The sequence below is a fragment of the Bidens hawaiensis genome, unplaced genomic scaffold, assembly GCF_021521415.1.
Source record: "Bidens hawaiensis isolate Kalapana, Puna unplaced genomic scaffold, B.hawaiensis_p1.1 tig00001412_1, whole genome shotgun sequence".
In the NCBI taxonomy this organism is placed as follows: domain Eukaryota; kingdom Viridiplantae; phylum Streptophyta; class Magnoliopsida; order Asterales; family Asteraceae; genus Bidens; species Bidens hawaiensis.
The window spans coordinates 730,001-742,400 of record NW_027491079.1 but is presented as its reverse complement, the minus strand read 5'-3'; positions in this window follow the sequence as shown (position 1 = coordinate 742,400).

Below are 12,400 nucleotides of genomic sequence, written 5' to 3'. Positions count from 1 at the left end.
TTAAAATCTAAATATACATATATAAATATTAAAAAGGAATAATGTAAAACAACTCTCGTAATACGGGGATAAAATCTAGTAAATCTACCTATTCTAATAAAGTAAAATAAATGTGGACACTTGTCATGTTTTGGTTAATTATAACAATTTTTTCCTCCAAAACTAATATACCGTAATATATGTTATAAATCAATAATTATTCACTTTTCTTTTACACTATATTTATATAATATCTATATACTTTTATAAATATAAATATTAACATATTATTTTACTACATATTTCAAACTACTTGGTGAATTTCAAAAATCAACAACAAATTATGTTTCTCAAATGAAAATTGTTTCAGGTTTTTTATGGAACTTAAATTTGATATTATGGGTCAAAAGTTGGTAAATATTTATTTGGTATAAGTTAACTACATTTAGGTCAAAATTTGTTACGAGTCAAAAAATTGAAAATTTTGAGTATTTTTTAAAAGTTTGAGAATGCAAAATAGATTTATCGTCAAATTTGTTATGGGTTCAAAGTGTTGACTTTAAAATGTCAAAAGTATGAAAGTTAGAATTTTAAACATGATTCGGGTTTCAAATTTATTTTTAAGAGCATTTTTAAAATAATCAAAAGGTTTGGGATTTGGGAAACTGACTATTTTTTCCTCAACTATTAAAATGTAAGAAAATATTGCGAACACTTTCGACATACCACCCCCATGCCTATTAATACTTCTAACTTTTATCAATTTTGAAATATTTATGTCAACATTAATTTTTCCTTCAATGGTGATCAGAACGTTGTATGGGAAATATGTCATGGAAAACTATGCTCAAATGAAACAAAATATTCACAAAATAGGATGGGTTAACACGTTATTTTTTATCTTGTCATTATGACAAAGTCGAGAAACCCTCTGAAACTTATCAAAATCTTTTTCATGGTGTAGCTCAGAAAAACATAGCTTTTGAAGAACATCCATTGTTACAATTTAATGTTCTACTTTGCTTTAATGAGTGGTAAATTGATAAATATATCAATAAAGGGAACGCTCCTTTTATATTTAGACTGAGTGGTTAGAACTATTATCGTATTAAAAGCTTTATTTTCGAAATTGGTTCATAACCAAAAGTCTTTCAAGTATACATATATGGCACCGATAATGAATTTTTCAATAGAAAGAAATATTCTCGGGTACGTTTTTGTACGAGCATTTTTTATTAAGTTCATTTAAAAAAATAATTTTGTGATATAAATAAAATCAATTTATGTACATATTGTATAGATACAAGAATAGATGTAATACATTTTCTTTCATATATGCTATGTAATTATTTATTTTACTTATAATTTTATAATTTAATTTATCTCGTATGTGATACGGGCTCTAAAGCTAGTAAATAAATAAATGAGAAAACGGTACATGGGAGGAAAACAAGAAACGGTGACGGTCGAAAATGATACGTAACATGAAAACTGATGTATATTATATTTCTTATTTTCTTTGGAAATATGGGAAACGTTCTCAAAATGGGGATCATGTCTTGAAGCGTTTAGGTTCAAGTTGGGAATGACACCACTTTTGCAACTTACAAGTGTTACTTGGAGTCACCCATAATAATCATTCTACAAACTTTATATTATTTCAATACTTTGGTGATTTGCTTCTGGTCCAATAACATAAAGTGATAGTTAAGTCGTAAAATTTTTATGGCGTCAGATTCAAAACCTGACTTAAGAGAGTTTTCTCGTAGTAGTGATTAGTTAATTTCTTCCTTGACGGAGTTCCCGGTGAGTCAGATCAGAAGTGTTAAAATCAATATGGATGGTTGACATCTTGTTTAAGAAGTCTCACTCAAGTATTAACGCCGGTCAAAAATATTATTATTATTATTATTATTATTATTATTATTATTATTTTTTCGAGTATTAGAATTGTCTTCACGTAAAACTAATACCAACAACAACAGAATTTACAACCATCGGCACTTGTAGGAAGTCTTTATTCATTATTAGAATGTAACGGATTTTTTTTTACTCATTAGCATAAGAATATTCATGAATTGTATTTGCGTAAAACTAATACCACCACCAACGGAATTTAACCGACAGTACTTGTATGAAGTATTTATTCATGATTAGTGTGTAACGATTCTTTATACTCGTTAGCATAAGAATGTATCGCTTACATTTTTTAAGAAAAAAATATATGTAACTAGATTTTATCCCTCGTATTACGGGGGTTGTTTTACATTATTCGTTTTTAATATTTATTTTTTTATTTTAATTTTCTTTGTTGTAAGAAAGCTAATATTATACTTAGGGTTTGATGATGAAAGGATTTCATAAATAAATGATATGTTATAACCCGTTTAAAAGCTATCTGGATTTGGTTACCCATGACCCGCTTATGTTTTTTACTATAAAATTGTTTATTAATTATAAATAATATCTTTTTCTTTTTAAATTGGATATTAAATTTTGGTATATCCCTATTTTATAGGATTTTCATATCAAATAATTGGTAAAATTAATTTTTAATTTAATGAGATGTTATAACCCGTTTAAGAGCTATCTGGTTTTGGTAAGACCTATACCCATGAATTTGGGTTAAATCAATGAGAGACCTCCATTTAAAAATCAAGCAATCTGGTGGCTTTCATAAAAGGGGGGAGCGACCACATCGCGACACATAGGATTTTAGGGTCTTCGTTTATATATATTATAGATTTAAAAATATGTAAAAATAAATGATAAGTTACAACTTCTTGACCATATTTAATTAGGAGTGCTAATCGTGTTGGGTTGGCAGGTTAGCAGATTAATGGGTTTCATGTTGGTGGGATGAATTATGCAACTAGGGATCAGAACGGTACAATATCTGTACCCAATCGTACCCGTACTTAAAATAAATAAAATGAGTACCGAGTACCGTACCAAATTACTGGTATGGTATAGGTACGACTATTTCAGTATGGCCGCTAAATGTCGCACCCCAACTTAGGGTCTAGAAGTGTGACCAATAGTTGGTACATGTTTTGTAAATATATCATAATTGCGAGTTCTATTTAGCGGAAGACTTTAGTTTATTAAAATATTACTTTATATTGACGACTTACTTGGGAATTAAATACCCCAGTATTTGAATTACAAAACACTGTCCATTTGTGTCACACCCCAACCTAAGGCGGAAATGTCGGGGCGTGATCCGATTGCTCATAGCTCGAAGATACTATCATGAATATAAGTGACAATATCTAATTAATTATTTTATTCAAAGTATACACACATTATTCAATTACAACAAACAATTTAAATACATAAACATAAGCTCAAATAATGATTATCTTGATTATATCCTAAGGTCTTGTCTACGTGTTCAAACTTCAATCTTCAACACAAGCAACCTACATATACGTAGAAAATGGAGTTTTTCAACATAAAGTTGAGTGAGAATATCACTAGTTTTGCATGTCAATATAAATAAGCATAACGTGATAAAAGCGGTAAATATAATCAAACCATAAACAAGTATGTAGGCCGTTGCCAAGCGAATCGGGCGTTGGTCAATACCATGAGAACCCAATACATGGGAGCATGATGGACCCCTCCGAATATACGAATGAATGAATATTAACACAAGTAAGCATGTAACTCGTATATTTGATTAAGTCACTCACAATTACACGTATGCATTTGTTTGATATATATATATATATATATATAGTATAAAATACGGATAGGTACGCATATGTCCCCAAAACGTTTAGAAAAGTTGGTAAAATAGGGGAATGATAAACTCACCTTAAGCGACTATTAAATGCGATTAAACGAGCTAATGGATAAGCGAGTCGTCCACTACATGTCAAATGATATATATAATTCAGAATCTGATATTTTAGTATATGATAATATAAATAAAAAACGAACTCGTGCCCGCTGGAATCAATCCAAACGGACGTTCAGAACTCAAGTTATGTTTGTTTTAGGATTTAAGTGAGCTGGTACTAACCAGAATCCAAACAGGGAGTCGGAAGTCGGGTTTTGGTCAATAGCCTTAAAATTACGTTACAAGAATAAAAGTCTTATGGACCGAACTTTGAATCTGACCAGAAGTATGAGAAAACATTAAGTCAAACGAGTTGACTATTTTGCCCTTTATCGAGTTTTAAAGCGACTGACCAGTCAACACCCTTCAATATCAGAAATTGATTGAAGGTTATTGACTAGGGAATGTATATGAACGATTTCTATGTTTACAACTTACCCGGAAAGTGAAAGAATCAAGAGGAACGATGAGTCAAAGGTCCGAAAGCAAGCAAAGTCAACCGAATAAGCGTTTATCTTCAACAATAATGCAAAAAACAAAGAGAATGATGAAGGACAGAGGATGTGACGGTTGAGAAGGCTCCTCTAAGGTTTAAGGTTGATTTGTGGCAGAGAAATAATGATATGTTTTTATAGGATTCACTAAATCGAACTAAATATGATAACTTACTGGTTTAAGAACCGAATGGGCCTTTAATGATCGAATCAATAGAATAACCAGAGGATTTCATTATTGGACAAGGGTTAATGCATATGGACATGTATCTAGGCTTTGAGGGACTTCTTGGGGCTTAAAACACTTGATTTCATCAAAAAATAAGCGATTTCGGGCCAAAAACGAACTAGGAAACAATTTTAAACAAAATGATCTGAACAGCTTGCCCATTGCACTGTGCGGTGGGGGAGGGCCATCCCACCATGTGGTGCTCCAGACAAAATAGGAGGAATTTGATTTTTGACGCTTTTAATCCTTGTAGTTTGAGAATTGGATAATTAATGAATCTTTTATGCATAAATTAAGAATTGAACATCTTTTAAAGTATGAAGGGCCTAAAGTGAATATTAGAAACTTAAGGTCTTATAAATATTTGATTTCCAATAACAATAAAGATCTAAAAATGTTTCCGGGTCAGGTTATGAGTACCAAATACGGGTTTGGAAAATCCGAGATGTTACAATTTGTTTACAAGAATTTATTTATAAACTGAGCCATCTTCATATAGCGAGCATCTAATTCTGTGAGTGACTCTAATTCTTTGCTACCAGTGCTAACTTGATTCCCTAAAATGTGGGGGGGGGGGGGGGGGGGGACACGCCAGCGATTTGCTGATGAATCGTTGACTTTAAAAGTTTTAACAAAAATCTTTATTTGACATGATAGTTTTCTTAAACAAACTCACGTGGGAATATCTTTTCATTCTGGGATTTGTACAACTTGCCATACACACACAACTAAAAGGTTCTCTAGGAACTTATGCCCATTAGAGAACTGGTTATAATTGCTTGTTCAGTTATGCTTGGATCCAAACATATGTGTAATCGGTCTGAGTTGCTTTTATTTTGTATCTTGTATGTGAGAGATCACGTAATCTCTTATAAACATTTAACTGGCTTTTTAGGATACACAACCCGTTTATATTATTGGCTGATTGTAAAAACTTTAACGTATTCACCTGTGATTGTCTATTTTGAATGACGTGATGATCTCGTTTGAAAACCTTTGTGGATGAATGATGCTTAACCTATAATAAAATAGGTTTACATAAATACCCAGATCATCTCTTGATTTGGCTATAAACTTTTAATCTGGTTTTGATAGCTTTAAACATTGATAGATCATTTTTTTGAATACAATATTTATATCTGTAGTCTTTCTATTATTTACCAATCATATGCTACGTTTTTCTTCATGAAGAAACATTTATGTTAGGTTTTTTCTTCAAGAAGAAACATCAATTTGAGTATAATCCTTGCATGTAAAATCTTACGTTTCTTAGTCATGAAGAAACATTATTTTGACTATACCCTTTGAATATAAAAGCTTATGTTTCTTATTCATGAAGAAATAATATTTTGATTATAACCTTTCTATATTTAAAGCTTAAATTTGATCAAGGTGTTAGGCTATATCCCTGATTAGGGTCTAAGTCATATAATAAAATAATAACTTAAGTGGAACTCCTACCTTACATGGGTATTTGGAGTTTACACGTCTAAGCTTGAGCAAGCAACACTTTTACTCTGTCACGAACTAGAGCTTAAACCATCAGAACCTTGGGGGCTTTGCATGCATTACGAGACTTAACACGCAAAATGAGGTAAAGTGTGCCATCAAAGCGCTACTTTGCTCCCATCGCCCGAGCCCGTGCTTGCACGCGTCGGGTGCTTCGCACCCTCGCTAAGACCATCAAGTGAGTCTTGTCACATAAGAAATATTATCTTGCAAACGCATATCCTTTTAAGGAGCTCACAAGTTCTATAATCTATCAATGTGGGGCAAATTCTCTTTTTCTTTTTATTATACCCATGTGAGAAAACTCCATTTTCTTCCTACATCCATGTGGGACAAGTTTTCTTGTTTCCTTAATGTGAAATGCTTTTCTTATTTCATATTCTCCGTTACTTGTCTTGAGAATATTTTTGGTCCTTTACTTTTTACATATTTTTTAACAATAGACCAAAATTTTAGGGATGTTACATGAAGTAAAACAGATTTTAAACCTCTACATATTCCAAATGTGCACATAATTCCGAAATACCTGTGCTCGTTTATATACTAAAAACTTATAATCTTGATACCAATACCCTTACTGAAAAGTTAAATCGGATGGATGATTCGAGCAAAAAAATCTCATCCCTATTTCCAACTAACCCATTATGCTAAACTCAAACCAAGCATAATCTAACTTGCTAAGATGGATAAAATCTCGAGAAAAAAAGGTGGACAAAACTTCTCCTAACGTTCAAAACACAAATGTAACATCTCGGATTTTTCGTATTCGTATTCGTTTGCATTTAACCCTATTCACGAACATTATTCGGATCCTTATTATTAATTAAATCAAATATTTATAAGTATCTTTAATGTATTTTCATTTCATATCCTTTAGGTTTTCAAAGTTTTTCATCTCTTGATTTAACTCTAAAATAGTCATTTTTTAACCATTTTAGAAATTTCAAGGACTAATAATGTTTCCCTCTTGAGGTCGGAGCACGCCACCTCCACATACCTGCATAGTTTTTTTTTTTTTTTTTTGCTTATTTTCTTTCCTAGTTCATTTTTGGTACAAAATCGCTTATTTATGGATCGTATCACGTGAATTAAGCCCCAAGAAAATTAATATAGACAAAGTACATGTCTATATAGATTACCCCTTCCTCAAGAACGAATTTGGCTGCATATAATATAGATTTGGTCATTAAAACCTTATTCGGTTTATTAGACGAGTAAACTAGCTATATTTAGTTCGTTTTTGTGTATTCTATATAAACAAGACTTATTTCTTTTGCCATAAATTCCCCTAAACCCTAATTATACATTCCCAGCCATCACCTACCTCTACTGTACATAATCTTCTTCACTTTGGCCATTTTACTTGAAGATACAAGCTTCGGTGTTTGACTTATTCATTTCAACCACCTTAACTTCACTTTCGGTTGATTCATACACTTTCCGGGTAAGTTTTAAGTTGTAAATCGTTTATACATATTCCCTAGTCAATAACCTTCAATCAATTTATGAGATTGAAGGATGTTGACTGGTCAATTCGTTTAAAATCTGTTAAAGGCATAATGGTCAACAAGTTTGACTACTCGTTTTCTCATGCTTCTGGTAAGAACCGACGTTCGGTCCAGAATACTTTTATTTTCATAACGGGATTTTAAGGCTACTGACCAAAACCTGACTTTTGACTCGCTGTTCGGATTCTGGTCAGTACCAGCTTGCTTAAGCGTTTAATTTCTCATAACCGGAGTTCTAGACATCCGTTTGGAACGATTACAGCGGCAATGATTTCCGTTTTACTCATATTTACTTATCTCAAAGTTTCAGGTTTATTTGATGTTGGGCTATATTTTGTGGTTTATGCTTGTACTTTGGGCTTAGTTTGGGGTGCATTATGTAAACCGAGATCCTTATGGATCTCGGTGGACTTTGGACTTTTGTTGGGCTAGTATGTTTGCTACCTTATATATAGATCTTTTTGTATAGGGTTTAGCAGCTCGTTCAATTGGGTTTTTAGCCGTCTAGTATCATTGGTGTATTAGACGAGTATTGTAAGCATAGCGCTTAAGCACCCGACGTTAATAATAACATGTGTTTTGAAGCATTCCATCGTGTGTTTTACGTGTTCTTAGTTATTGTCTTGAAGCATCTTGTGTTAGGATTCCGCACTAACATCAAGATACTTGATATCATATTGTAGTGATCCAGATTCGGGACTTACAATTGATATCAGAGCCTTTGACCTATTCAGGCTCGTTATTGTGATATCAACGGATTCAAGATCTAAGTGTTTGGTGGTTCGGTTGTATTTCTGGCGAACTGTTGATCGGAGAAGAGAAAGGATTGCTTTTGGTGAAAGATTGATTTTGTTTGGAAACAAATCAAATCCCACTAAACTCGGGAGTTTGTTATACTCAAAATCCAACTGAATCTCTAGTTTTCGGCCAAGGAAATCGGTTCTCGGTTAGTTTTGAGGGTTTTCGGCAATTTGTTCAAGTTTTCTTCTAAAATCTAATCGTTTTCGGTTAGATTTAAGGGTTCTCAGCCAAATTCTGTGGTTCTCGGTCAACAATCTCTGTTCTCGGTCACCAACCTTTATTCTCGGTCAACATTCTTTAGTTTTCGGTCAACTCTTTCAGTTCTCGGTCATTCTCGGTCAACGCATACTGTGAACGTAGTTGGACCTGATCAATTTGATTTGGGCTTTGTTTATTGGACTTTAGAGTTTTCTGGACTTGAGATTTGTTTTGGACTGATTAAAACTAAAATGGATCAATTAACTAATAATAATGGGTCATCCAATGCTTCACTGCATCAAGAACTTGATTCCATAATGGGGACCACCACTCGTGTCCTCGTCTACTGTCTCATGAGGGGTTCAGCGAGTGGAAATTTCGATTCGAGAAGTATGTCAAGATGAAAGATGCAAAAATCTGGAGAAGCATAGTTAGGGGACCCCAAATCATCACGTATCAACGTGAGAACTCAACTGAAGTTGTTGTGAAGCCTATTGCTATGTACGATGATGATGATTTTGCTAAAATTGAAGAGGATGAAAAGGAGCTCTCAATCTTAACTATGGCACTCTCACCTGAGATTGCTCTGGGTTTTAAAGAACTTCAATCTGCTAAGGAGTTGTGGGAGGCGTTAATTGAGGTGTATGAAGGAAACGAAGACATGAAGAGAAGTCGCCAAGACCTGTGCGACAGAAATTCAATATGTTTAATCATGTTTTGGGAGAGTCGTTGGAAACTCAACTTCAAAGGTTCATAGCTCTTGTGACTGAGATGAGATCTGCAAGCATCTATCTGGCAACTTCTGAAATAAACAACAAGTTGGTGAACTCACTGCCTAAAAGTTGGGATATGAATGTTGCCGTTATCAAGAAGACAAAAGATCTCAACAAGATGTCTATATCCGAGATGATGGCTACCATTAAGGCATGTGACATGGATGACAAGCAATGTGCTATAAATCACACAAACTCCTACAGTGCAGTTGGGTACAACGTTGCTTCCAATAATGCACTCATCTCACAAGACAACTTCTCAATGTTCAAGACTACTCAGGGACAACCGCAATTTCAACCTCAAAGCAACTTCCAAATGTTTAAATCCACTCAGAGTCAATCATCTTCCACCTCACCACAACCAGCTCCAGTCTTCTTCAGTAAACCTGCTCAATCTCCTGTTGCTAATGTTCAACCTCAATCATCTGGTGTTGCTCCCAGTCAGAACTCCAGTCAGATTCCCTCTATCCCAAAGGAAACTCAAAAGAACATAGCTTTAATGGCGGGATTCATGAACTGCTACAATGCATTCCTAGCTGGAGATTTGGTTCAACCTGTTGTTGCTGCTGAGCTTGATCAAATCCATCCAGATGATGTTAAAGAAATGGATATCTCTTGGCAGATCGCCATGGCAGTGTTCCAGGCTAAGAAATTCACGAAAAGAACGGGAAGGAATAATTGGAATATGCCGAATAATCAGAAGGTGGGTTTTAACAAAGACACTCTTAGGTGCTACAACTGTCACGAGCCGGGTCACTTTTCTCGTGAATGTACCAACCCAGCAAAGGAAGGAAACACGGAAAGGCCGTTGGTTCCAGTGGGAAATTCTAGAGAAGAAGTTGGGGGTAGTTCAGGAAATGCTGAAAGGGGTTTGGTTGCTCAACAATTTTCTTGGGCTGATCAGATGGCTACTCTCAACATTAGCAATCAGACTGCTAATTATGCTCATATTGAAGACACTGAAGAAGAAAATGTTGCTGAGGAGCAAATCAAGGAACTTCAATTCGCATTCATGGCCTTCACTCCTCCCAGCTCATCTGAGGTAAGCTTTCAACCATGTTCTCAAGAGTGTGTTGATAAAATTAATTTATATAAACTCTACAATGATAACTTGATTAGAGACATCGAAAGAGTGAAATCTGAAAATTTTAAACTTAAGAAAAATGAAAAAGCCTTCTTAGATAAAATAGAAGCAAATCAAAAGGGTTTTTCTAAGCTTAAATCTGAATTCAGCATAAAGTGTTGTCACCACTTAGATGCCAAGCAGGAAATTGCTGAATTAATCGCTAAACTGGAAGCCTCCAAAATAGAGATTTTGAATTTAAATTCTAAATTTGAAAGAGCTGAACTTGATTTCAAAAAATTCGAGGGTTCCAGTAAAGTAGTTAGTTCAATGATTGATAATCAGTTATGGTGGAAGGAAAACGAAGGTGAGGGTATAGGATATAGTCGGGTACCCCCACCTTACAATGACAACTATGTTCGACTTCCTATCACCAAAGAACAAGAAGAAAAGGTACAGGGCATGAAGTACGGTAAACAAGATAAGAATGACAAGTTTGGTCCTGTGAATACAAATGTATCCACTTCAGGAGTGAACGATTCTAACGTGTTTGCTTCATGTGCAGAGAAAGTAATTGTTGAGGAATGGACTGATGAGGATGATGACTCTTGTTTTTCATTTAATAAAAACATCAATTATGATGTTTCTTTAAAACTGACTGTTTTGAATTCTGTTAGTTCGACTGTTTGTGTGGGCTCTGGTTTTAAGAGCAAAGACAATTGTGTGGTTAATTCTGTTAAAACTGTGAAATCTGATGATGTGGTTTTTAATAAGAAAATTAAAAATAAAACATTTGTTAAAAACTACCCACCACCCAAGTTCATTAAAGAGGGATGCTCAAATGAACAAAAGGGTGTCGAACCGAACAACAGGTATAATGGTAAACATCAAGCTAAGCGACCTGACCCACACAATAGGTCAAGACAAAAGGTTCACCACAATGATTTTTATATAAAACGTCAAACTTGTTATAATTGTGGGATTCCTGGTCATATTGCTAGAAACTGTCCACATCGTCCATATGTTCCGTACTATGGATTTTATCAGAGGAAAATGCCTCGTGATACATATCGATGAAATTTCAGGCATCATAAGGCAAATCCCTCTGACGGTGATTGGAACAAGAACAAATCTGGTAGGTTTCGTCCTCATCAGACCAAGCCTAACATGTTTAGTAAAAGTGATAGAAACCATGATTCGACTTCAAAAACTAACTCGATTTCTAAATCACGGCCTGTCGGGAGAACAAATTCATCTGTTCCCTCTACACGCAAACCAGAGACTGAACCATCCATTCGTACAAACAACAGTAAATCTTACAACGGTAAACATAAATGGATGCCTAAGTCTCCGGTAAAGAAGGTTTCTTCTTCCATTTTAGATAATCAAGAAGATATGTCATGGAAGCCTGTAACGAGTGTAGATGAGTCAGGTGTACCCAGTGTTACTATGGACTGGGTGCCAAAGTTTAATTAATCCTGCACTTCGTGCAGGAGCAGCTATGGAGGAATATCATCAAACCTTGGTATGTTGATAGTGGCTGTTCCAGGCACATGACAGGAGACATTTCCCAGCTACACGACATTCAAATTTTTAATGGTGGGTATGTGTTCTTTGGGGGTGGAGAAAAAGGGAAGATCACGCAGAAGGGAACTGTAAGTAACGGTGTTCTAAAATTAGAAAATGTTAATTTTGTTCCAGAGCTGAAGCACAGTTTGTTGAGCGTGTCACAAATCTGTGATAAAGGGTTTTCAACTCATTTTACTAAGAAAGAGTGCTTGATTTTGAAACCTGGTATCATTATACCAGAAGACTGGATTCTTGTTCGATCACAAAGAAAAGATAATGCTTACGTGATCGACATGAACAAATATGTTCCAGATGAAATAACCTGTTTGTTTTCAAAGGTGTCTGAACATAATGCCATGATTTGGCATCGTCGTCTTAGTCATGCTAATATGAAAAATCTGAATCGTCTTGCTAAAAATGATTTGGTACGTGG